The sequence below is a fragment of the Ictidomys tridecemlineatus genome, chromosome 13, assembly GCF_052094955.1.
Source record: "Ictidomys tridecemlineatus isolate mIctTri1 chromosome 13, mIctTri1.hap1, whole genome shotgun sequence".
In the NCBI taxonomy this organism is placed as follows: domain Eukaryota; kingdom Metazoa; phylum Chordata; class Mammalia; order Rodentia; family Sciuridae; genus Ictidomys; species Ictidomys tridecemlineatus.
Genome location: NC_135489.1, coordinates 48,448,576 through 48,471,278, shown reverse-complemented (window position 1 = coordinate 48,471,278; position 22,703 = coordinate 48,448,576). Strand labels below are relative to the sequence as shown.

Sequence of the window (22,703 nt, the reverse complement as noted above, 5' to 3'; positions counted from 1 at the left end):
CGTGTCCACTACCTGCTCCCGTGTCAATTACGCTGACATCCCAGGTGACCTGTCCCCAGCACTCCCACTGAGTCCCCAGCTGCTCTGGATTTGTGCCTCCTTAGCTGGAAATGCTCTGCGGCCCTGCACCGCAGTGTACACCCCCATCCCCACCCTCCTTTGCAGAGCCTAGGGAGCCAGAGCTTCCAGACGTGGTGAGGCCCAGCCGCCCGCCACCACTGTACCATGTGTCCAAGGTCGAACAAGCACCTCCTCCCGTGGCCGTGGTCACTGGTGCCCGCAAAGGGTGCTCCCGGGATCTGGCGAGGATACCTGTCTGGCAGGCCTGAACATGCCCAGGGGCCATTTCTTGAAGACAACTGAACGGAGGCACTTGAAAATGGTCATGATAGCATCCTGCATTGTCATGAGAGACCCGAAATGCCATGCATGGGGGTTCCCTAACCAGGAGGTACTGAAGCTGACTCTGGTAAAGCTAGTGCAGCCAAGGCGATGGGGCCATACGGAACATCAGGCCCAACGCAAAGCCTCACCTTGGATGGACCTCACCCTCCTTCTCCTTCCCTGGGACCTCCGCTCCAACCTTGCCACCGGCCCCGCCCCCGCCCCCAACCCCCTCTCAGGTACCGGTTCTGTGTGCTGCGCCCCGCGTGGTGCTGCCAAGGCCAGAAGGAGGCTCGCACGCGCACATCCATCCGTTGGCCCAACGGCTGCAAGGGGGGGTCTCACGACCTCCTGGTGGGTGTGGCAGGACCAGTCGTTCCAGTGTCCGCCCACGGACAGTTGGTGTTAGGTAACCTTTCTCAAAAGAGTTAAGCTACCTTTAGTTCCTTTGTTCCTTCCTTCCTTCTTTTCCTAACGCTTCTCCCAAAGGATCTGAAGAGGAAACATAATCCGGATTCACAGGATGGGCCAGACTTATCTCATTGTTTCCTTTCTGTTTTGCTCTAGGAACACTGGAGCCAAAAGAAGATGAGTCTCAGCCCAGTCTGAGAAGGATGGGTTCCTGGAGGGGGGCAAACCAGAAGTGAGGAAGAGTACAGCATTCCCATGAGATGGGTCAGGTAGGTGTTCACAGGGCCCTTCTCAGCCTCCATCATCTGTCACCACAGGCTGTAAGCGGGTTCTCTCCAGGCCTGCCTGACCCTTAGCCACTAGACCCACCCCATTAATAACAAACAGCAACAACCAAAAAAAATGTAAGCTATTGCAAAGGCCACTCTTGGACAGGAAACCTGAGGTTGCCCAGGGAACACCAGGCCAGGTGGAGAGAGGCCTTGCATGTGCCAGACTCAGGCCTGGGAGGAAGGCAGTGTTGTAGACGCAGCCCTGTCATTTGTCTGCAGGGACCCCTGAAGACCTAGCTGTGGCAGAGCCAGATGGCTGCCTGGTCACTGGGCCAGGTCGCATTTTGGCAGGGAGAAAGGGCTGGGAGAGGGATGATGAAATAGCTCCCTGGTACCCTGGTGGAGTTCTTCCTCACAGGAAGGCCCAGGACTCACTGACACTTGCCCTGAAGTCAGATGAGGGGCTCTGGGGATCCCCAAGGAGGGTTGGTGGCAGCAGTGATTCAACACAATGATTATGGGAAATGGAGGAAGGAGGAGCCAAGAGGCCTTGGTGGTCCAACATGGAGACTATGGGAAGGACATCTAAAGATGGCAGAAGGTGCCTGCCTCTGGCCTAGGTGTCCCTCATACTCATGACAGTAATTGCCTTCTGAGCATCTGTGCACTTGTCCCTTGCCCTAACCCTCCAACAGGGAAGGAAGTCATCTGTCTTCCTAGGGAAGCTGAGTCCCAGAGTTTGGGCAGAACAAAAGTGTTTGGGTGCATCATGAGAAGCCAGTGCATTAATGGGCTGGCGGGGGCGGGGGAGGCTATAAGAAAGGGCCTCTCAGAGTAGAAGTAATTTATACAAGATTTTAAGCATTCTATCCTCTTGTCCATTTCTCTTCATCCCCACTCTGGAGTGTGACAAGAAGAGGCTTGCCCTCAAGACCTAGGTCTTAATCCAGGTTTTTCTCACGGAGCCTCGAGTGAATCAAGGAAACTCTGGGGAGCATCTAGATTTGTTTCCTTTTCTGCAAACTGGGATAATTCCAGCCTGCCCCGTGGCTGCCAGGACAGAGGAGCTGAGAGGGGCTGGGCTAGTCACTCGTCAGGCCTGGCCTAACCTGGAGCTTCAGTCTCACCACAGAGTTCAAGGTGCTTGAAGGGGTCGCTTTGGAACCTGTCTCTGCCTGCTTTGGAACCTGTCACTGCCTCCTCCCACCTCATCCCACTCTGCAGTGTGGTAGGGGTGGAGGAGGTGGAAGCTGGTGTCCACCTTAGGAAGCAGGTGATCGGCTGATGGATTCCACTGGTGACCGTTACAAAGCATGGCACAGAGGTCTTTGGGAAAGTCCTACAGGAAGGTCTTCTAGAGCACATTGGTGGTTTCCAAGAGCCAATGGAATCTGCATCAAGCAATTTTGGAAAGAAGAGTCCATGGTTAACAACCATCACAAAAAGCTGCATCAGATGCTGTGCTGCGTGCATAGTGAGGAGTTGGGGTGGGGAACCACCACACACAAGGCTGTGTGTACTGAAGACATGAGCAGGGGACTAGGAAATCCGTGAGTTAGATATAAAACAGAGATTTGCTCTTCCTTGTGGAAAGGAAACAAGAACAAAAAGTCAGGCATGATTCAGTACCAATGGCAAATGTGTACATAAGGTACACACAGGTGCTGGTTTCTAGCTGGGAGCCATAGACAAGCCAGGCCAAGACACACCTTCCAGAGAGACAGCCTGTCAGATATTCCTCCCACTGTTACCCTGCCAAGCTGTTAGTGGGCACCTCTGAGAAACCCAAGGGAACTTCTCACAGTGTCCTGTGCCACCGGTGCAGGATGAAATCCCAGCTGTGCCCAAGAGCACCACAGCATGGTTCGTCCCACTGTGCCATTCCAGGGATGGAGAAGCTGTCTCTTCTAGGACCACTCGCACTCTGGAAGGCTCCACCCTCAATGGGCTCCTAGAGTCTCCTCCTTACCTCAAACTGCAGCCAGTTCATGGCTATGTCTGGCCCATGATGGGCGCAGCACCACCTCAGGTCCTCCACTGCGTCAGCTGCTCTGATGTTCTGCTCTAAGTTGTGGTAAATGATTTTGTAGCTAAATCAAAAGAAGGAAACACGGCTGTGTAAAAGGCAGAGACTTGACACCATGTCTCTCGAGCCACAGCAGATCCCAAGGTCTCTACAGGCCAATTTCCCAGACACAGATGAGGCACGCCTTCCCCTGGCTGGAGGAAGATTGCTACCAAATGCACAGATTCCCACCAAAGCTTGGCTTCTGATAAATGAGCATTGACAAAGCATTTGGTAGTTGAGCTTTGTTCTGTGTTGGATAATGTCTGAAGGCCATGTGGGTGCCACCATGTGATCCCACTGAGTCAGGTCAAGTCAAGGGAGAGGCAAATGGATAGTGTAGAAAGCCCCCCCATCACCTCCAGATAAGCTGGAGATTTATGTCCACATATCAAAAACTCTATTCGAAGACCTCCAGAGCAGTAGAACCCAGGAACAGAGGACACCACTGCCACCTTGGAACCTTCCCTAAGCAGCTTCACCCAGCAACTCCCAGGATGCAAGAGCATAGACCGTAGCTGGACCTGATGTTTTCACTTATGATCTATATGGCTGGCAAGTCACTTACCTTCTCTGGGCCTCAGTTGCCTCCTCTGTTGAGTGGGCATAATACCCTCTGTTAAGGGTTGAACTATCCTCCTAAAAAGTTGTGCTGGAGTCCTAAACCCATGACATCCCAGTGACCTTATTTGAAAACAGGGTCTTTACAGGTGTAACCAAAGACATTATGGCTTCCCTTCATCCAAAGGGCTGGTGTTTTTTTATAAAGAAATTTGGGCTTTTTCTTTTTCGCAACGGGTTTGCCGCCAAAACACAGGTGTCGTGAAAACCACCGCTAAATCGAAGCCAAAATGGGAAAGGAAAATATATCAACATCATTGTCATTGGACACGTAGATTCAGGCAAGTCTACCACTACTGGCCATCTGATCTACAAAAGTGATGGGATGGACAAAAGAATCATTGAAAAATTTGAGAAGGAAGCTGCTGAGATGGGAAAGTGCTCCTTCAAGTATGCCTGGGTCTTGGATAAACTGAAAGCTGAACGTGACTGTGGTATCACCATTGACATCTCCCTGTGGAAATTTGAGACCAGCAAGTATTATGTGACTATCATTAATGCCCCAGGACACAGACTTTATCAAAAACATGAATACAGGCACATCTCAGGCTGACTGTGCTGTCCTGATTGTTGCTGCTGGCATTGGTGAATTTGAAGCTGGTATCTCCAAGAATGGGCAGACCCGTGAACATGTCCTTCTGGCCTACACACTGGGTGTGAAACAACTAATCGTTGGTGTTAACAAAATGGATTCCACTGAGCCACTCTACAGTCAGAAGAGATATGAGGAAATTGTCAAGGAAGTCAGCATCTACATTAAGAAAATTGGCTACAACACTGACACAGTAGCATTTGTGCCAATTTCTGGTTGGAATGGTGACAACATGTTGGAACCAAGTGCTAATATGCCTTGGTTCAAGGGATGGAAAGTCACCTGTAAAGATGGCAGTGCCAATGGAACCACATTGCTTGAAGCTTTAGATTGCATCCTGCCACCAACTCATCCAACTGACAAGCCTTTGCGTCTGCCCCTCCAGGATGTCTACAAAATTGGTGGTATTGGTACTGTCCCTGTGGGCCGAGTGGAGACTGGTATTCTCAAGCCTGGCATGGTGGTCACCTTTGCTCCAGTCAATGTCACAACTGAAGTAAAGTCTGTTGAAATGCACCATGAAGCTCTGAATGAAGCTCTTCCTGGAGACAATATAGACTTCAATGTTAAGAACGTGTCTGTCAAAGATGTTTGTCGTGGCAATGTTGCTAGTGACAGCAAAAATGACCCACCAATGGAAGCAGCTGGTTCCACTGCTCAGGTGATTATCCTGAACCATCCGGGCCAAATCAGCGCTGGCTATGCTCCTATACTGGATTGTCACACAGCTCACATTGCTTGCAAGTTTGCCGAGCTGAAAGAAAAGATTGATTGCCATTCTAGTAAGAAGCTGGAAGATGGCCCTAAATTCTTGAAATCTGGTGATGCTGCCATCGTTGATAATGGTTCCAGGAAAGCCCATCTGTGTTGAGATCTGACTATCCTCTAGGTATCTCTGACTATCCTCCTCTGGGTCGTTTTGCTGTTTGAGATATGAGGCAGACAGTTGGTGTGGGTGTCATCAAAGCAGTGGACAAGAAGGCTTTCTTTGGGAAATAAAGCCAAGTCTGCCCAGAAAGCTCAGAAGACTAAATGAATATTACCCCTAATACCTGCCACCCCAGTCTTAATCAGTGGTGTAAGATGGTCTCAGAACTGTTTGTCTCAATTGGCCATTTAAGTTTAATAGTAAAAGACTGGTTAATGATAACAATGCATCATAAAAACCTTCAGAAGGAAAGGAAAATGTTTTGTGGACCATTTTTTATTTTTAGTGTGTGGTAGTTTTAAGTTATTCTTTTTTAAAATCAATACTTTTTAATGGAAACAACTTGACCAAAAATCTGTCACAGAATTTTGAGACCCATTAAAACAAAAAGTTTAATGAGAAAAAAAATGGGCTCAACCCATACTGAGGGAAGATGATGTAAGACACACATGGAAAGATGGCCAGGGGACTAGAGTGATGTGGCCATAAGCCAAGGAAGCTGAGGATTAGAGCTGAGCCCTGGAGCTGGAAGAGGGATCCACCCTAGAGCCTTCAGAGGGAACATGATCTAGCCCATACCTTGGTTTCAGACTTCTGGCCCATAGAACTGTGAGATGATGCATTTCTGTTGTTTTAAGCTGTCCAGATTTTGATACTCTGTGATGGCAGCCTAGAAAGTGACTATACCATTTCCCCAGAGTGACATGGAAGACTGAGACAAAGTATGAGCATCCGACCTAAAGCCCAGTGACAAACATGCACAGAAGTCACTCCTCACACTGGTGAGCTGGACCCAGCCCTGGCCAGCTGTGCAGCACTGGACTGGTTATTCAGCCTCACCTAGCCTCAGTTTCCTCATCAATAAGATCCAGGCTGTCATAAAGATAAATTGAATGGTGGCACAGTAGCCGTGAAATAACTGTTGCTTTTCTGTTCTTTTTTAAAAAGATTGTAATCTCCTATTAACAAACCCTTACCTGCAATTCATTACTCAATAGTTCTGCTAGATGGATGACAGTAATAGACTTCTACCAATGCTCTGGCCAGTCTGGACCACTGCCTTAATTCAGGCATGATGGGACCAAAGATTAGGAAAGAGTACAGAATAGCATGTCACTTGGTGCCACCAAGAGGTTAGGTGCAATCTGGCAGCAAGAATAATAACCTCAAAAAGGGGATCAACATAAGCCTGTCCTAGAAAATTCTGGATTTATCTGACCATGGTGGCTGGATGACCACTTCATGCTATCAATGCCTGAATAGACTCAGTGACTTTGGTTGCTACTTTTAGAAAAATGAATAGTAACAGTACCATGTGAAAATTTGGGAAATAAAGCCAAACAAGTGAAAGAACAAATGTAAATCAATCCTTTTTAGTTTTGCAAAGGGACTTGTCTCTAGTAGACAATAATCAAGTTAAGGGAAATGTTTTTAGGGGTGAGTGCTGGAAAGTTGACTTCTACCCCTGACATGCATTGCTGCTCCTGTTTCCAAGCCTGAGAATGGTTTAGTAAGGGCTAAATCTAAAGAATGCACATTAAAGCACTCAGTGGTATAGCCCTGAAGAAATGTTAGTGACATGGGGCTCCAGGATCAGCAGGAGTTCCTGGGAGTGTGGGAGGGAGCTCTACCATTGAGGTGGCCAGCAGAAGAGACCAGGCCAAGAAGCATCCTGCAGGCAGGAGGCACCTCTTTCAGCTTCTTGGCCCAATGCTCCTTGGAGGTTCCCAGCACCTGCTTGTGAAAGGCTTCTTTGGGCCAGGTCATTCATCATCAAGGCTTTCACTTTCTGATGCAACAGGCACACTGTCCCCTCCTTAGGCCTGGTACCCACCCAAACCTGCTCCATAGTTCTGTACTGTGCTCCTGGTATTGAAGAACTGGAGTCTGAATTAAGCCATGGAACCTGAATGCGTTCTGTAGATAACAAGGGCTAGAACTGGAACTCAGGGGCTGTTTGCAAAGAGCAGTCCAGTGTGCCCAAGGAAAAAGGACAAAGGCTCATCAATCTGTGCTTGCTGGGGGATGAACACCCTGCTGACCCCTGTAAAATTCACAGCCCTCAGAACTGTGAGATGCTCTCCTCTCACCTGCAGACTGCAAGTTGGGGGAATAGGTTACCTTCACAGGTGTGGGCTGGTTGGAAGTAAAAGTCTGAAAATATCATATTGAGAAATAAAACAAAAGCGCAGAAAAATATATTTAAAGCAAGGGCTCAACAGGTAGAAGAGACCTGATGAGTCCTAACAAAAGGAGAAAGCCCATGACTGCTTTATTTATAGTGAAACACACCAAAGAAATTTATAGTAAGGACAGTTCTTCAATGTAAACAAGAAACAAGAAGCTTCTGGGAAGCTGGCCTGATTGGGGACTTCTCACTTGCGGAGTATTTTTCCTCCTCCAGGCAAGTGGCACCACAAGGCTAGTTGGGGCACTGGTATCTCTTTCCACCTCCAGGGAGTTGTGTTTCAGCCTAGTACTGTCTGAGCCAATAAATTCTGCAGTATCACAGAATTCTCTTTGAGCAGGACTTCGGTAGGGCAATGGAGCAGTCTCAGATCCGTAAGATAACCAAGGGTTCTCTGAGGTTCTCTGAGGGCCTCACCTTCTCTTAGAGATGGCCCAGACATGCCCACAGTTCATTCATAGCTTCCAACATCTCTCACTTTTTGTTTTTTAAGCCCAAGTGATGTGATATGTTGTTACTTGACGTTCCCAGATTTCATTTCTGAGGGTATGACAACCTATCATCATAACACAAAAAAAGAATTAGTACATAATTCCAAAAGCATACCATGTAGAAGTCTTCAGTACATTTCCAGGATTAAAGCCTTTTAGATCATGTAGTATTTGTTCAGCCAGAGATGCAGGATTTATGAAGTTGTTCCTGCTTGATGTCCTGGATGTTATGATGTAACTCCATAAGATCCGGGCTGTTGTTATTAATATCATGCCAAATGCCCAGTAGTTGATTTTTTTACCTTTTCCAAATCCCACTGGGAGCCATTATACCTGGCTGCAGTATTGCAGACTTAAGCATGGCATTTAAGGCTTTGCTTAAATTTGAGAGTGGCACATTCATTTCCAATATTAATAACAGCAGCTTCCAAAGCATTTAATGTAGTCTCAACTTTTTCATCAGTATTAACCTGAGTATACAGGGCTTTGGAAGTATTTTGACCAAATTAAGAAAATTAGCATTAATGTTTTTATGTAAAGCTACGCTGTGACTTGCCGCAGTCTGGCTGGGCACAAATCACGAGCCACTCAAGCAGGAACAAACTTTATTTCTGAACTCCACCAGCACACTCCACACACGCTCCCCGGGAACTCTCCCGAACACCACCCACGCTGCTCCTCAAGGAACACACCACACACCAACCTGAACTCCCTCTCCCGGACCTTCCCCCACCAACACGAACTTCCCAGGCAATCCTCCCGAGAACTCCAAAGTAGCGGTGGCGCCCGCTGAGGTGGACAGTAAAGGTCTAATATACAATTGAATCAATCCCCAGGTGGACAGTAAAGGTCTAATATACAATTGAATCAATCCAGCATCATCTTAATGGCTTGCCTCTCAACCATTACTTCTGGCAAAATGCCAGGGGCCATTCCAACCCCACTGTGGCTCTCAGCAGTGACTGTAAAGCTATAAAAGAAATTAAAGTAGCCACTCCTAGCTCTCTATGTCCAGTCACTCACTGTGGTCTGCTTAGCTGGTTATGCATTTTTTGTTAAACCTGAACTGCACAATCATCATACCATGGACCCAAGACTTTAGCTGGGAGTAAAAGGATGGTTGGTAAAGGACCAATACTCCTCAGACCAATACCCCTCTCCCTCTATTATATCTTCAAGTTACATTATGTTTTTTTCCTTTTCTCTGCACTCTCACATTTCCAGAAATTAAAGCATAAGGAGATTGAACACAGACTCTCAGGCCATATCAGGAACTCTTCTTGCAGTTTCTGCCTGGTCAGGCATGCTCCCATCTGTAAAAGGGAGAAAATTGGAGGCAGCTATCTTTTTGTATGCCACCTTCACTGAAAGTTAGGATATTACCAACAAATCCTCCAGGAATTATAAGATCTTGATATCACTGTCCTTTATCAATTCCTGGAGACCATCCCAAAACATATCTACCACTTCTAGAGATTTTACGTTGCACTAGAAAGACATTTGCACAACTCATCCATTTATGAAAGTCACCAAATTCTATTGCAGATTGAAAAGGCAATAAGGTACTGGTGGATATTCTGTACGGATAACTGGCCTGTTATGGGAGAGTCCCATTTTAATAACTGTCCAGATGTTTGATCTTAAGTCCAAAGGGGCCAGCATGATTGGGTGGTTTTTTAGGTCCCCCAAATGCTGTATTTTCTTCAAAAATTTAACTTTTTCCCCAAATTTCTGTTTTTATTTTTTGTTATTATTTATTTAAACTTTGGGTTGTCATTTCCCAGAATAAAAGAGTAGAGGAAAAAAAATAAGTGTTTGATCTCATAGGAAGTCTCTAGGACTCACTCCTATTCCATCTTTTCCTTGAAGATCCTTTAGAGATCCTCCACTACAAGAAGAATGGATGTGTCCTAGTGCAGTTTTGACAGCTGTCCAGGAGAAAAACATTCCAGTTCTCCAACCTTGTCCCATATCACGTTGTGCCACCATCGTTGGAAGATAGAAGGAGAGCTGAATGTCCTTTAATTTCAGGCTGAGACAGGAGGATCACAAGTTTGATGCCAGCATCAGCAATTGAAGGATACCCTATTCATGCTGGGACAACTGGTTTAATTTACTCTCTTTAATCAATAGTTACCTGGTTATAGAGGGCTTTGGAAGTATTTTGAACCAAATTATTAAGAAAATGAGCAGTATTATTGTTTTAGGTGGCTGTTTTCTTCATCTTCCTGAGAGGAAAAATGTGACCAAAGTCCTGGAGGAGGACTACTGGTCGACCTCTGACCAGTTTCCCCCCCCCCATCTTGTTCCTGCTGGGGAGGTGGAGAAGGAGAGGGTCAAGGCATGGAGGACCTAGTGGCTAACACTGGGGCTGCCCCCTGGGACAGGGGTCATGGTGTGCCCTCCCAGTCTTCCTCCACTGCCACTGCTCCCCTTCCCAGACCCAGACCCTGTCCCAGCCCAGGGATGTGCCCCAGAAGGGTGGGGAGAAAGAAGGAGATGGCAGTGGGAAGGAAGGGACGCCGTGGGGGGCTCCACTCTCTCCCAATGCTGAAGGGGGCATCACCCCTCAGAAATTGGTGCCTCCCTGATGGGAGAGCATATGGGACCCCTAAAAGGTTAATAAAGCCAGCATAGGCATCATGGAACCAACATATAGGTGGATTACCACTGTAGTCAGTATAATCAAATCCAGTGGCATGGATAGGTGTAATGTGTTTGTCTGTGAAACCTCCCATCGTATGACAATCATTCGTAAATACTGGAATGGTTTCTCCAGTCCACACAGTTGGATGTACTAAAGATGGATCTGGATAATAGGTCCAATAAGTTTCTCCATGGGCTCTACTTACTGACCACTCAACAGAGACAGCCTGGCCACCAACATTGTGACTGGAGTCCCTGTTGTTGAACTATCTGCTCAGCCTGAAGTGTCAGGTCCTTCATTTGTCTCCACAATGGCAGGTTGGTTTTCCCGTTCCTCAGAGTCTTCTTTGTCCCTCTCTTCCTCTTCCTTTTTTTCCTGTTCTCTCTGGAGGTTGATTCCAGTTTCAGTCTTTTGAACATTGGCTCCAAATCCTCCATGTTTTACAGGATGTTCTGGTACCCAAATAGAATCACAATTCAAAAAATGTAAAACAAAGCATGATTAAGATTATTTTGTGGGGCCTTATTTCCCCCCCTTTTTGTTTTTGTAATTGTTGTTTAATAGACAAATTAGCTCACTCCACGATAGCTTGACCTTGAGGATTATAAGATATCTCTGTTTGGGGATCAATATGGAATTTATGACAAAACTGTTGAAAAGAAGAACTGGTATCAGCTAGAGCACTATCAGTTTTAATCTGGAGAAAAACATTCCAGCCTAATTGTGCAAAAACAGCCAAGCAATAACAAATAACATGTGAAGTATTTTCTTTCACAAGAGCAGTGGAAAGATAAATAAGTGAACAGGGGCTGGGATTGTGGCTTAGTGGTAGAGAACTTGTATATATTATGTTCAAAACATACATCGAACATAATTTTTGCCAAATTGGGGGATGTGAGTTGTTACATCCATCTGTCACAGCTGATTTGGCTGTAAACCACAGGGATTAAATCACAGTGGCTAAAATTGGAGAAGTCACTATACACTGTGGTCATAGATGAACAATTTGATTAGTCTGTTCCCCTAGTAATATGAAACTTTTTATGTAAACCAGAAGCATTCTTATGATGTAAAGAATGTGAGGCTTGTGCACAATCATTTATTGGCAAATAGCAACAAGTTTATCAACCTTAGCATTATTTGATGCTGAAAAACCTGGAAGATTAGAATGAGCTGTGATATGAACAATAAAACAAGGATGTTGATGCATTTGACTCTTTTTTGTAAAGTATGGAATAAATGAAATAACTTCTGACAATGTACTTTCTATAGTAGCTGTTGCAATATGCTTAGCAATTCCAACAGTGTATGCACTATCACTATAAATATTGACTGGTTCATTAGCTAAATAAAGCACAAATGAGGGCCTGAAACTCTGCTCATTGTGCAGAAGTATAAGAAGTCTGTACCACCTCAGTGTGAGCATAGCTATAAAAAACCTGCTTTTCCTGAGCTTGAGCCTTGAGTGAACACTGTCACTGCTCCAGCTATTGGCTAAGCGTGTACAATTTTTGGAAAAATAAGTGAAGTTACAACAGCAAATTGAACAATCTCATTATGGGGGTAGTGACTCTCCACTTGACCAGGAAAATTAGCAAATGCTATTTGCCAAGTATTAGAAGATTGCCAGAGCCAACTTTGTTGTTGAATAGAAAATAAAGTACAATAATAGAAGGCTCTGATCCAATTAATTGTATAACTCATGTCCTGCCTTTAATGATTAATTGAGTAACAAAATCATGAAATGGAGTTAAAGACTTTTGAGGGAAATGAGTAATATAAAGTCATTCCACTACTCCTAATGACTGCAAGAGTAGGAAATAGCAATATATATATATATAATCTTATAAATTAATTCCAGTAAGTTGTGCAGTCTTTTTTTTAAGGGGGAGAGAAAGAGTTTTTTAATTTTTTTTTTTTTTAGTTCTTGGCAGACACAACATCTTTGTATATGGTGCTGAGGATCGAACCCGGGCCGCACGCATGCCAGGCGGGCGCGTTACCACTTGAGCCACATACCCAGCCCCAGTAGTGGTTTGTTTTTTTTAACGGAATCTATTTTTTTTAGATGTTGTTTAAAGTTAAGAAAAGTTCACGGCATGATATATTAATCAACTTATCATTTTTTATACTTCTGTTAATGCAATGTGGTTAAAAGAATTATTTTTTTAAGAGAGAGAATTTTAAAAAATTATTTTTTAGTTTTCAGTGGACACAGCATCTTTATTTTTATGTGGGCAATAAAGGAGTTCCTGTTTTGAACCTACAAGTGCCTTGTGGCGGCTAGGTTATTTTGTGTCCAGCCAGACTGCGGCAACTCCCATGATGCTCAAGATATCTTGTCCCCACAAATTCACTGACAAAGTATCAAGTTTGAAAAGTCCTGTATTGCCATCTTTATTCTCCCATGGGAGGTACTGAGCACTTTGGGCAGGCTGAGAAATTTGACCAATGCCTCCTAAATTAGCAGGTGCCATATGTAATGCCTATTCCCAGGGCCAGAATTTCCTAGTAATTAGGGAAATATCTGCCCTGGTGTTGACGACCCCTTTGAAAATCTTTTAATTAAGTTCCAATACCGGGAGTCTTGCTTAGCTAACTGAGCCCATTGTGCTCTGTCCAGGGACCTGGAAGTCTGACCTTCCTGGGGTCCATTTGATAAAGCCTCTCCCACTGAATAAGGCAGAAAATGAATTTATTCTATGGCATTGAAAAATTGATGTGACTCCATTTTTGAAAACCCAGCTTCTACCTCAAGGCCTGTCCAGAGGGAGGGGGCGTGACACTTGTCCTTGGAAAAACCCACAGAGCACTCCTAGGCATGTAGCCACCCTGCTGAGTTGTTTGTAAATAACAGGAGAGATCTGCAGCACCAGGTGTCCCTGACTCAGTTAGGCTAGGTGAGGACCCATAGCAACCCCCTAGCAACCACCAATCAGCATGAGACAGGAAAAATACCTGGGATGCCAGATGACCCCCCAGTATTCTCCGGTGGTTGATAACATGTTAGGAAACCATGTAGTTTAGCACGTACACCCCTCACTGATTAAACCAATCAGTTCAAAAGAATCCCCCTCTTGCACTAACCAATCACACTTACCCAACTTGTTCCCACCAGTGAATGTGCTAATCAACATTAAGAGTTGTTTGATTTTCCTGTGGTATGAAATGATTTGCTGTGTCACGTTGTGACACATAGAGCATCCCCAAAAACCTATAAAATCTCACTGAACAAAGGACCGGGACTCACTCCTCGGGACCATTGTTTCAGAAACAGTTGTGAGTCCAGGCTAGAGCTTGCAATAAAGATTCTTGTGTGATTACACCGGATTCGGCTCCTGGAGGTCTATTGGGGTCCCATGAATCTGGCATTACAGTATCCTCTGGAGAAAGCTGAATGATGGAATTTGTTTAAGCAATAACCTTAATTCTCCATTAAAATTTACATCAAGAACTCCTAACAGCACTTGAATTCCTGTTGGAATTAAATTGCTTCTACCCAGTATTAAACCTACTGTATCCAGTGGCAAGGACCCATAAATTCTCAAAGGGATTGTTTGCAGACCCATTTTTGAAGTCAGTACAAATTTTGAGATGGGTTGAGGTTCAAAAGCTCCTTGTTAGTAAAAAATGTCCTAGATGTATGGCGAGACTAGGTCTGCGCATAAGGAGGCTGGGCTAGAGTGATGGTTGAGCTGCAGCCAATGGCTGCTCCAGAGCAAATGATGACACCCTAATTATTTGATGGGGCCAGGCCTGGACCCACCTCCTTTACCTGTTGCCTAAGCAGAGGCCACCCATAGAAGCCACTCTGAGTGTAACAATCTTCTAAGGCACCATGGACAAATATCTTGCACATTTCTTTGTCCTTGTGGCCATTTACAATCTCTAGCCATGTGTCCCTGTTAGCCACAATTAAAGCACTGCCTTTTAGAATTGGTGTCCTTTGAGAGAGGTTGAAATACTTGTTTCAAGGCAACCACCATTGCTATGCCTTGCAAGTATGCCGTTCTGATATCAGAAGAGAGGTGAATATCATCTTATACTGACCCCTTTTTATAGAGAGGTTGAATTACTTCATGGCAAACTTTGTTAACATTTTCAAATACCAGCAGTTTAACTAAAATCTCAGAGGCATTTCGATCACTAATCATACAGTTCTTGGCTTGGTATAAGCACGCCATAAAATTGGAGAACATTTCATCTGGTCCTTGTCGAAAGTGACTGAAATCCAAGGTTTTCTCTCCCTTAGTAACTCTCTCCATGCCCTTCCCCCCCCCCACACACACACACACTTATCTGTGTGTAAGTTTGCAAATCATTATTTAGTTGTTGTCCCAAATCAGTAAATTGTCCTGCTCCAGTCAGCCTATCTAAAGTAATGTTAACTCCATGTGTTCTGTTCGTCTCTACCTGCTTAGAGCAAAACTCTGTCCAATTGGACTTCCATAACAAATATTCACCCCCTAAAGACAGGCCCTAGCCAGCATAAGCCAATCATTAGGCAACAAAGTCTCATTACATAGTGATTCTAGCAGACTTTGCACAAATGGGGAGTTTGGTCCATAAACAGAGCAAGCAGATTTCAATGTATTAAAAGGAATAGGTGCATAATCCTTTATTATCTTGAATTCTGAAGATCAAGTTTTCAAAGGTAGGATATAGCCTGAATCCAGGCAAATCTTCCCTTGTTGCTTTTGCAGCTCAAAGGCCATACTGAAGCTGGGAAACTTTTTCAATATTTGTGATAGTGACTTTTAATTTTCCATGAGAGATGGGGTGAAGCAGGAGAGCAGGAGCATTCCCATTCAAATTACAAAGCTCATGAGCTAATTCATTCTCCTCAGGCTCAAAATCCTCTTCTACATCCTGCTGAGGCTCCCTTTCCCCATCCTCTTGTGTCTCCTCTAATTATTGAGCTGGCTCCAGGACAAGCTGCCATTTCCCCGAGCTGCACTCTGCAGACCAAGTGTGAGTGGCAGGCAGGCAGGCCATTTGCACTTGTAACTTCTGACATCCTTTTTAAAGCTAGCAATTAAGTCCTCTGTGGACCACACCTCACTATCTTGATCTGAACCCAAACAAGTCTGTATCAGAGTCCATATCCTGTTGACATTTTCAATCGTGCACCTGGGCATATTAGCTGAATTGCAGCCAGCACGCAACTCTCTGCCAAGTCTTTCCCAAAAATGCAAATCAAGTGATCCCTCTTCTGGGAATCATAGACAATTCTCCATGATTACTTCCACAAATTGGGCAAACTGAGCTTTCTTCACCAACTTTCCTCTTTGTTTAATAATGGTTTTAAGAATAGCTAGGTAAATTTCCCCATTCTTAACGCCAAGCTATCATAAAAATTCCTCCCTTCACTCACTCTCTCAAATAGACTATAGTGCACTTTGTATGAGGGAGCTGATGAGCACCTGAAAGGCAAGTGACTCATCCAAGATGGAGATTCAACCAAGAGATTTACTGGAGGACTGCCTGGAAGGGAAGAAAAGGAGAGTCAGCGAGCAGAGAGAGGAGAGGAGGGCAGAGAGAGAAAGAGCAGACAATGTGAGCTTGCAAGCTCCTGCTTAAGAAGGGTTGCATAGCAACCAGGCAGGTGCTGATTGGCAGGGTGACACGGGAATGGGGAGCAGACACTGTGTCCTACCGGGATTGATGGAGAAAACTTTTGAATTTGGTGCCCTTCCCAGGAGAATGGGAGGGGTAAGGGATTCCATGATATTCTCACAAGATGGAAACTTGTGAGAGTCTCCCACACACCCAACAGCACCCATGACATTTTTCCTTCTAAACTCTTCATGATGGTCCTTCTTCCAGGCACCAATTCTCACCTGCAGCCTGCACAGGAAGGAAATAGGTAAGCATCAGAGGTTTGGGCCAGCTGGAAAAATTGTATTAAGAAATAAAACCTTGAAACCTTATACTCTAATAAAATAGAAGATAGTGAAGGCATCGATAAATTCCTTAAGTCATATGATCTGCCCAGATTGAGTCAAGAGGATACACCTTAAACAGACCAATATCAAGTAAGGAAATAGAAGAAGCCATCAAAAGATTACCAACCAAGAAAAGCCCAGGACCGGATGGATATACAGCAGTTTTACAAGACCTTTAAAGAAGAACTAATACCAATACTCTTCAATCTATTTCAGGAAATAGAAAAAGAGGGAGTACTTCCAAATTCATTCTACAAGGTCAACATCACCCTGATTCCAAAACCAGACAAAGACACTTCAAAGAAATAAAACTTCAGACCAATATCTCTAATGAATATAGATGCAAAAATCCTCAATAAAATTCTGGCAAATCAAATACAAAAGCATACAAAAAATTGTGCATCATGACCAAGTGGGATTCATCCCCAGGATGCAAGTCTGGTTCAATATACAGAAATCAATAAATGTAATTCACCACATCAATAGACTTAAAGATAAGCACTATATGATCATCTCAATAGATGCAAAAAAAAAGCATTTGACAAAATACAGCATCTCTTTATGTTCAAAACATTAGAAAAACTAGGGATAACAGGAACTTACCTCAACATTGTAAAAGCTATATACGCTAAGCCTCAGACCAGCATCATTCTAAATGGAGAAAAATTGAAGGCATTCCCTCTAAAATCTGGAACAAGTTAGGGATCCCTTCTCTCACCACTTCTATTTAACATAGTTCTTGAAACACTAGCCAGTGCAATTAGATGAAAGAAATTAAAGGCATAAATATAGGAAAAAAAGAACTTAAATTAGCACTATTTGCTTGACGACATGATTATAGTCTATACCTAGCAGACCCAAAAGGTTCTACCAAGAAACTTCTAGAACTAGTAAATGAATTCAGCAAAGTTGGCAGGATATAAAATCAAAGGCATTCATGTATATCAGTGACAAATTCTCTGAAATGGAAATGAGGACAACTACCCCATTCACAATATCCTCAAAAAAATAAAATACCTGGGAATCAACCTAACAGAAGAGGTGAAAGATCTATACAATGAAAACTACAGGACCCTAAAGAGAGAAATAGAAGAAGACCTTAGAAAATGGAAGGATATACCTTGCTCATGGATACACAGAATTAATATTATTAAAATGGCCATATTACCAAAAGCACTTTTCAGATTCAATGCAATTCCAATCAAAATCCCAAAGGTTATTCCTTGCAGAAATAGAAAAAGCAATCACGAAATTCATCTGGAAAAATAAGAGACCCAGAATAGCTAAAGCAATTCTAAGCAGGAAGAGTGAAATAAGTGGTAAGGCATACCAGTTTTAAACTATACTACAGAGCAATAGTAACAAAAACAGCATGGTACTGGCACCAAAACAGGCGGGTAGACCAATGTACAGAATAGAGGACACAGAGACCAATCCACAAAATTACAACTACCTTATATTAAACAAAGGTGCTAAAAGCATGTAATGGAGAAAGGATAGCATCTTCAACAAATGGTGATGGAAATCCATATGCAACAAAATGAAATTGAATCCCTTTTTCTCACCATGCACAAAAGTTAACTCAAAATGGATCAAGGAGCTAGGAATCAGACCAGAGACTCTGCATCTAATAGAAGAAAAAGTTGGCCCTAATCTCCATCACGTGGGGGCAGGCCCCAAATTCCTTAATAAGACACCTATAGCTCAAGAGTTAAAACCAAGAGTCAACAAATGAGATGAATTCAAAAACTAAAAAGTTTTTTCTCAGCAAGAGAAACAGTAAGAGAGGTAAATAGGGAGCCTACATCCTGGGAACAAATTTTTACCCCTCACACATCAGATAGAGCTCTAATCTCTGAAGTATACAAAGAACTCAAAAAGTTAAACAACAAAAAAATAAATAACCCTATTAACAAATGGGTCAAGGACCTGAACAGACACTTCTCAGAAGAGGATATACAATCAATCAACAAATACATGAAAAAATGCTCACCATCTCTAGCAATCAGAGAAATGCAAATTAAAACCACTCTAAGGTACCATCTCACTCCAGTAAGAATGGCAGCCATTATGAAGTCAAACAACAAAAAGTGCTGGCGAGGGTGCAGGAAAAAGGGAACACTCATACATTGCTGGTGCGACTGCAAATTGGTGCAGACAATTTGGAGGGCAGTATGGAGATTCCTTGGAAAGCTGGGAATGGAACTACCATTTGACCCAGCTATTCCCCTTCTCGGACTATACCCAAGAGACCTAAAAAGAGCATACTACAGGGACACAGCCACATCAATGTATATAGCAGCACAATTCACAATAGCTAGACTGTGGAACCAACCTAGATGCTCTTCAATAGATGAATAGATTTTTTAAAATGTGGCATTTATACACAATGGAATATTATTCAGCACTAAAAAATAACAAGATCATGGCATTTGCAGGGAAATGGATGGCATTAGAGCAGATTATGCTAAGTGAAGTTAACTAATCCCTAAAAAACAAATGCCGAAGGTGTTCTCTGATATAAGGGGGGCGACTCAAAATAGGATTGGGAGGAAGAGCATGAGAAGATGATTACCACCTAATAGGGAAGAGAGGTGGGAGGGAAAAGGAGGGAGAAGGGGAATCGCATGGAAGATGGAAGGAGACCCTCATCGTTATACAGAATACATGTATGATGTTGTGAGGAGAAAAAAAAAGAAGTTTGTCACATTAGATTGGGTAGAGAGAAGTGATGGTAGGGGAGGGAAGGGGAAGGGAGGAATAAAAAGGGCAGCAGAATAGAATAGACATTATTATTGCTGTATGTATGTAGGTGAGTGTATGACCAATGTGATTCTGCAACCTGTACAATCAGGTTGCAGAATTATACCCCATTTGATTCAAATGTATGAAATGTCAAGATCATTGTACTGCCATGTGTAACTAATAAAAAAAAGAAAACAAAAGGTGGAGGAAAATATGTTTAAACAAGGGCTTGATGGGCGGAAGAGAACTGAAAGGTCTGATCCTAACAAAGGGAAAAAGCCCTCAAATGCTTTCTTTATACTGAAACACACCAAAGAAATTTATTGTGAGGAAAGATTCTGCAAGGTAAAGAAGAAGTGAGAGAGTGTGGGGACACTGGCCCAACAGGGGTCTTATCACTTGCACAATAATTCTTCCTCCTCCCAGCCTTGGACCCCACCACAAAGCTACTTGGGGCACTGGTACCTCTCTCTACCTCCAGGGAGTTGTGTTTGAACCTAGGGCTGTCTAAGCCAATAAATTCTGTGGTGTCCCAGAATTCTCTGTGAGCAGGATATTTGCCAGGGCAACAGACCAGTCTCAGATTGGTAAGTAATACTGAGGGGCTCACCTCCACTTCTAGATGCCCAGACATGCCCACAGTTCATTCATGGCTTCCAACACTCTCCTGACTGGATCTTAAAAGAAACTGGCCCAGAAGAGGTGAACAATTTCCCAGAGTCCCTGGCCTGTGAGCAGCAGATGCCTGCACCACAGCCTCCAAACCCTTATCCACAAAGTGCCTCTAGAATGAGAACCACATGGTGACCTGCGGCTTGTTCTCCCCCACTGTGGATGGCTGCCCCTGTGGGCAGCTACTGAGGTCACTGTTCAGACAGCAGGTCAAATGGATCTACTTGGTCTACTTGTCATTCCCAGCGAGACAGAGCCATACTGTGAGCCAGGGGTTCAAGGTGGCTGTTCACCTGCCAGTTCCTTCTGGTGAGACAGTCAAGGACCAGAAGGATAGACAAAATGACAGGATCAGGGTCTCTAGACATGATCCCCACCAGTGATTATGTGCCCACCCCCCCCACACACACACACACTCAGATTCTTTCCTGCAGAGTCACGGGACAGGGTAAGCTTCTGGTCTACCCAGCACACACTGGTTTTACCCACCCTGCAGAGAGTGCATCCTATCCAATTGCTCTGCTTACCTGCTTTACCTCCCTCACTGTCAAGGACAAAAGGCAGAAGCCCAGTTCACCAGCTTGTCCCCTTCTCAGCTGGCTGGGAAATTTCTGAACCATGAAGATTCACAGGGCAGTAAGGTTGATGTCCTTGGGACCTGATAGAGTTGAACTCTTATCATGTAAGCACACGGGTCCTCTCTTCCTTAGAATACACTCATTTTCTCTTTCTCCTCACAGGTTCTGGCCCTCCTGGGACTATCTCTGCTCTAGAGGGTTAGAAGGAGACTGAAATTTGGCTCTAGTTTCTGGGGAGTTGAAAGTAGCTCCTGAGGCTTAGGCTCTGGAAAGCCAGTTCTGGTTCTGGATGTTGAAACTCCTACAGCCCACCAGCAGGGGCTCAGCTTCTTGAGAACTGAAAGAAACTTCTAGAATTGGGTTACCAGAACCTGCTCCATGCTTGAGGACCCTCAGCTCTTTAGCAGCTATCCAGTGATGCCTGGCACTGGTTCTGGCTTCTGGGGAGATGAGAGAAACTCCCAGAGCCCACTGGCAGCAATTTCCAGATGCTCTACTGCTGTGATTCCAGCTTCTAGGAAATTGAGAGAATTCCTGTAGCTGAGCCACTGCAGCAGGAATACTTGGTGGGAGCCCACCTGCTGTAACCTGTCTTTTCAGGCTTTTCCTTGCTCTGGATGGTGGCCACACCATCCAGGCTCTTTGCTCCTATAGATGCTTCCATTTTTATTTTATAACCTTTCTTTCTGGCTCTGCATATATTGGTTGATATTTTGTTTGGCATATTTAATTCAGCATTTCTTGTAAACCATTTTTGAGTTAATCTTATGCTATAATCGCAGGGTTATGTATAGAGGCTATTAGGAGTTCTCTACCTGTTTTTTTTTTCCTTACTCTCTCTCTCTCTCTCTGTACTACCTTTACTAAGATAATTTGTTGTTCAGGGTCATTTGAGAGATCCATTACCTCAAACAATCCTAGCTAGACTATAATATTTACAAGTTAACACAGATTCATTTGAAACAAGAAAAAAAAAGTTTTTAAAGAAGCCCCTAAAATATAAGCCACTGTAAAACCACTGTTTTAATGTCCAGAGGGGGAACGTGATTGATTTCTTTCAAAGCTGACACCCTGCTGTCACAGACTGTTGTTGCCTTACTTGTTGAGGGACACAGCCGAGTCAGGATGAAGCATGGCATTTTTGCCGGAAGTAGTGGTTGAGAGGTGACGCCAGCGAGCCATTAAGATGATGACTTTTGAAATCTCTTGGAGTTCCCATTGAGTTCTGGTTGAGCTCTCCAGGGGATTCCTGAAGAGTTTGTACTGGTTGGTGAAGTTCCGGTGGTGGGCATTCTGGTTGGTGTGTGGTGTGTTCCTGGAGGAGCTGTGTGGGTGGCGTTTGGGAGAGTTCCCAGGGAGCCTGTGTGGAGTGTGCTGGTGGAGTTCAGAAATAAAGTTTGTTCCTGCTTGAGTGGCTCGTGATTTGTGCCCAGCCAGAGTGCAGCATTTGTTGGCCCATGCAGGGGACGCCTGAAGCTTGGGAGTAAGTAAAATTGCTCACCCCTGAGGAAAGGCAAGAGAATGGGTGACCATTTCAAAAAACAATGTGTTCTTGTTTTGATTTCTTTTGTTTTTGTTTCAAGCTGCCTATCCCTAGAACTTTCTCAGGCAAACTGGGAAAAATGGTTGGCTCAAGGTTTGAAGTTGTTCGGCCCTGAGGAAGAGATAGAGATAGACCATGAAAATACATTTCAAGAAAATAGGAAAATTGATACAACGATTTTTTGTTCCATTTTTGTTTCATTCTGTTTCGGTTTTGTTTTGTTACCTTGTTGGGTTGCATTATCTTTATAGTAGATTAGAAATTAGTAAAAAACAAACCAAAAGAGTGTTAAGTAAATTGTTAGAGGCTCAGACCATAGAGAAAGACATTTTAGATTAAGTAAAAGAGAAGGTCTCTCAAACTAGTCAGACAGAAGAAGAAAAATTAAAGGAGGAAGAACTTTCAGGGAAAAAGTTACAGCAGGAGGCTGCTACTAACACCTTTCTATCACCAGAGGGCGTAAGTGTCCAACCAACAGCTCCACCTATAGAGACAACATATGCTATGGGGCCCCCAACCCCCATAATTGATCCTGCCATATATTCACAAATTGCTGCAGATGCAGTTAGGGCATGGAAGACTTTACAAGGACATGGAGATTTACAAGGTCAATTATCTAAG

General features: G+C 44.0%; 1 pseudogene; it reads left to right on the top strand.

Moving 5' to 3' along the window:
• The first annotated feature begins 492 nt into the window (after window positions 1-492).
• Window positions 493-5,498, top strand: LOC101970069 (elongation factor 1-alpha 1 pseudogene; annotated as a pseudogene).
• Window positions 5,499-22,703: the final 17,205 nt, after the last annotated feature.